Source organism: Telopea speciosissima, chromosome 8 (assembly GCF_018873765.1).
Source record: "Telopea speciosissima isolate NSW1024214 ecotype Mountain lineage chromosome 8, Tspe_v1, whole genome shotgun sequence".
Taxonomy (NCBI): Eukaryota; Viridiplantae; Streptophyta; class Magnoliopsida; order Proteales; family Proteaceae; genus Telopea; species Telopea speciosissima.
In genome coordinates this window covers 789,957-794,534 of record NC_057923.1, presented here as the reverse complement: position 1 = coordinate 794,534, position 4,578 = coordinate 789,957, and the positions used below count along the sequence as shown (strand labels likewise).

At 37.2% G+C, this 4,578-nt stretch overlaps 1 long non-coding RNA gene and 2 other non-coding genes across 3 annotated transcripts; all 3 read left to right on the top strand.

The window, feature by feature from the left end:
- The first annotated feature begins 670 nt into the window (after window positions 1-670).
- Window positions 671-752, top strand: LOC122638417. The gene has a single exon (XR_006329420.1). It is a non-coding gene; the product is annotated as a small nucleolar RNA Z159/U59 (small nucleolar RNA).
- A 330-nt stretch (window positions 753-1,082) lies between these two features.
- On the top strand, window positions 1,083-1,165 carry LOC122638416. The gene has a single exon (XR_006329419.1). It is a non-coding gene; the product is annotated as a small nucleolar RNA Z159/U59 (small nucleolar RNA).
- An 85-nt stretch (window positions 1,166-1,250) lies between these two features.
- Window positions 1,251-2,016, top strand: LOC122672642. Its single transcript, XR_006334448.1, has 2 exons — window positions 1,251-1,313; window positions 1,917-2,016. It is a non-coding gene; the product is annotated as an uncharacterized LOC122672642 (long non-coding RNA).
- Window positions 2,017-4,578: the final 2,562 nt, after the last annotated feature.

Below are 4,578 nucleotides of genomic sequence, written 5' to 3'. Positions count from 1 at the left end.
CGAATGCCACAGAATCGTGAAGAGAAGTCCAGAGCAAGGGTATATAAATGGGATAAAATAGTTGTTTTAATTTGTTTGGTACTCTGGTCGGTACGGTTGGGCTATTGGTTTTGATCTAACGGTCGGTCTGGTTTAGTGTTTCCGAGGGTTTGGTTGGTTCGGCCTAAATTTTAACAGCCCTGGTGCCCCGTTGGTTTTAGGGTTTGAGGTTCGCCGATCGCCATCATTTGACCCATCTCCGAAACTTCTATAAAATGGAACTATCGTCCAACGTTGCTTGTTCAAGTTCTCTCTTCGAATTGGAGCATTGTTGGCGGCAGCGTCTAATACACTTCCGCTGTGTTTGTCTTTCTATCTATTACTAGGGATTTTTACTTCTCAGATCTGTTTGGTTTTGTTTGTTGCCGGTGATGCTTATTCTGATATCTGTTTAGTTTTCTGTGTCTGTTGATTGATGACTTTAAACTTTAGTTCTTCTTTGAGTCACTGGGGAATGCTTTCATCATCGGAGACCTGAACTAACTGAGGAAACGTATGCTGTGTGCTTCCTTCTGTTTCACTTATGTTCTGTCCTGAGTGTCGCTACAATTTTAGGTGTGTAGTAATGATTGTTTGTTTGTGTGTGTGGTTTTTATTTTTTTTTGGAAAGGTATTCCATTTGGAAATGTTAGTCTCTGGTGAGGATTGAAAATAAACTTTCGTTCTTCCGATGCTACCAATGAGGACAAGTGTTTGTGATTGTCTGAGGAGGCTCCAAATGGCCTTCCTGTTTGTGATTTTTTATTGGCTTGGGATTTTTCTACACATTTTGGAAGCAAATTTTAGTCTAGTATTGCCTGTTTAGAGATTAATGTTTTGGCTGATGTTGACTCCTGTTTTTTTTTTAAACTAATTTTTTTGTTCATCGAGAATGGTTTCTGGTCTGTCGACTCTTTTAAGGTTTTCTCTAAATTATGCACTTTATTTCTGCCTGTTAAAGCTTGATGTTGCAATTCACAAAGAATGATTTGGATTGACTATGTGCAATTTTCCAACTTTTTTTATTCAGTCATATACCCTCCTATCTAAGGATCTTCTTGTTTGCCTCTGAGGATGATTAAATCAAACTTTCGTTCTTCTGAAATAATCCATGTGGAAACCTTTTGGAGGCCTGAACTGAAGAGGCTTCGTCGAAGATCCTGTTGCACATTATTATTATGTTTTTATTTTCTTACCTTAGACTTCAGCTTTTGGCTTGATTTGGAATTTCACAATCAGTTTTGAACTGAACTGAAGTGGCCTTAAGAAGGGTGCTTCTTGTGTGATTGTATTAGGTTTTTTTCAGCTTAAGCATTATCTTAATGTGTTGTAGTATTTGATCCTGCGTCCCTATGATGATCACCAAGTGGATAAAAGTAGTAGACTGATCACTGTTGATGAGTTGGCTGTGGTACTGAGGGATACATATGATTCATGATATTATTAACGTGTAATAATGATACACTGACATGTATACTTTCCAAAGTATATAGACCTATGACCTATCTATTTTAGTTTCAGCCCCTTGATTTTTTGGTAACAAGCACATATAAGGCTGTCTCTGGTTCTGAAGAAATGTAGAGTTCTTCATTGATAAACAGAAGCAGAAATGAGTTTAGTAGTGTACAACTGATCTTGGCTCTAAATTTGAACCGTGTTTTTCAGCAGCAGCCCAATGATTGATAGAGTTTGCACCAAGATTTTTTTTTTTTTTTTGTTGTCTGACGGGTTGAATTTCATAGAGAATGCTAAAATCCTTGCTAGAAAACTTTGTTGCCATTCTACTTGCCACCATTCTTTTTAAGAAACTACTTTGAAGTTATAATATGTGTGGAGGATGATCAATTAACTGAACTGAAGTGGCCTTAAGAAGGGTGCCTGTTGTGTGAATGTCTTAGTTTTCTTCAGTGTAAGCATTATCTTAATTTGTTGTAGTATTTGATCCTGCGTCCCTATGATGATCACCAAGTGGATAAGAGTAGTGGACTGATCACTGTTGATGATTTGGCTGTGGTACTGAGGGATACATATGATTCATGATATTATTAACATGTATACTTTCCGAAGTATATAGACCTATGACCTTTCAGCCCCTTATTTTTTGGGTAACAAGCACATATAAGGCTCTCTGGTTCTGAAGAAATGTAGAGCTCTTCAATGATAAACAGAAGCAGAAATGAGTTTAGTAGTGTAAAACTGATCTTGGCTTTAAATTTGAACCGTGTTTTTCAGCAGCCCGATGATAGATAGGGCTTGCACCAAGGATTTTTTTTTTTTGTTTTTGTTTTTGTTTTTGTTTTTTGACAGGTAGAATTTCATAGAGAATGCTAAAATCCTTGCTAGAAAATTTTGTTGCCATTCTACTTGCCACCATTCTTTTCAAGTACTACTTTGAAGTTATAATATGTGTGGAGGATGATCAATTAGGTAACGGTTTTTTATATTCTTCATGGCTCTTTAGGATAGCTGATTCGATTGAGTGTTTACATGAATGGATGATATCATTTGTCTTTAAACGTGTAGATCTTATGCCATGATTAATCATGTCATCTTCATCATTCATTGTCTTCTAGGAACTAACTAGCTGGTGATCATTTTATGTTTGCTTATGCTTCCTTGTTAAAGCTCCCGGTGATTGAACAATGCTTTAGTTTCAGCCTTGTCTGAATATAGCTGTTGAATGCAATTTTAGTTCTGAGGGAGCTTTGTGACCAATGAACATGTCTAGAAGTTAATTTCCTTTCTTACGGTTCCTTTGTAATTTGAAGTGACCTTTAAGGTTGTACACGGTAGGGGGTTGCCCTTGCGAAGAAAAAACCTTCTATTAATGTATGTATGTATTGCTCCCAAGATCAAAATAGGAGGGTTGGTCAATGGAACTACGATCCTGCTTCAAGAGATGAAGATGTTGGAGTTTCAAGATCAGTCTGGTTAGTTACCTTTCATAAAAAATTTCTTTTTTTACCGTCTCAGTTGTCAGCTTGGGAAAGATAAGTAGCAGGATTTTTTTCTTTTTTCTTTTCTTGCCATAGCAATTTTGTTAGTTCACTGATGGAATGGGTGTATGTGTTAACGTTTGTGAACTTCAGGGGTACACAGAATTTTATAAAATTGGGATTTATAATTATACTTTCGTGATACCTCAGGGGGTGGTGTGTGTAAATTACTCCAGTTATTCGAATGAAAAAAAGAAAGGTGTGAATGATTCGGCGTTTGTGTCAATCTTGAAGTTTGGGAGAAAGAGATTGCGGCCGGTACATAATTAAATCTGGGATTCAATTCCTTTCTCCTATGGTAGACTTCAGAGAGAGAGGGAAAAAGAAGAAAATTTCACGATCACATCCTATAAGTTTATTTGATATCATGGCCACTCCAAAAACTATCAAAATATCAGACACTCTCGAGAAGTATTATATCTAGTCCATTTTGTTAGGTCTGTAGTTAAGTTGCTGTTAACTCTTTTATAATAGTGAAATTATTATTCTTAATGGTAAAACCCCAAACTACAAACCAATCTATTTATTGTCTTTGTTGGTATGAAAGCAAAATAAGCAAGAACAAGAAAGGGATTGATCTGCAGGTGTTGTTTTTACTTTGATGTCTATGCTTTGAAGAAATAGGGGGAAAAACAACAAAATAGTAACCTGTTTAGGGTAAATGCTATCAATTGCCGCCTCTGGCGTGCGGATGATCCAGTTTCCTTTGCCCAAACATAAAATTACGGCAATTGTTTGAAAACCCTAGTAGATTACCAAGATTACAATGTCGTTGATGGCGGCTAATACGTGAAGCAGTCAACTTTAAAATTCCCAGCCGGACTTGCCTTTTTTCCAACGAATCCTCGTCTTCTAACACATCTTTGATCACGTTGCAACTCTTTTCATGGAGATATTTTTTTTAAAGTAAAATTGCATTCTTCGACCATTCAAAAGCCCAACAAACCGTTGGAGAAAAATCAGGGTTGTCATCGATGCTCTCACTGGCATCTAAAGTCAGGTGAAAATAGCAGCTTTCTTCTTGTTGGTAAAAATGGAGACGGTTACCTTTTTTTTGTAATGAAAGTGTAAACGCACTTCTAGAAAGCAATACCCAAATTATTCCACACGGCATTTTTTCTCATCGTCAGGGTTGAAATGGACATTTCAACTTCGGGTGCTAATTGTGCTTAACGTCTTTGTGAAGATTGATATTGATAAATTTTGGGGTGTTTGTGATATATGATATACTGCTGGGCTCATTGTATTGAAACGATTGCCATCATTGACGACCATAAAGAATTCCTCTTTTTCCGTTGCTTAAAGAACTTCAATTATCATTTCACTTGCTCAGTCAAATTGGGGCAACCACACCTTGTTGATGCCCAGGTTCACTTCATTTTGATCGCATTGCGGAAGCTCCTGAATCCCATCTTCGTTCATGAATTCTGTCAAGCATATGACAAGCCACCGACTTCCATTGACATCATTGGTAAAGGTGAGCTTTGGGAGCGTACGAAGTATCTTCTTCAGCCATAGACGAAAGATGGGAGGGATCACGGTGGGGGTGACGAAGACAATGATA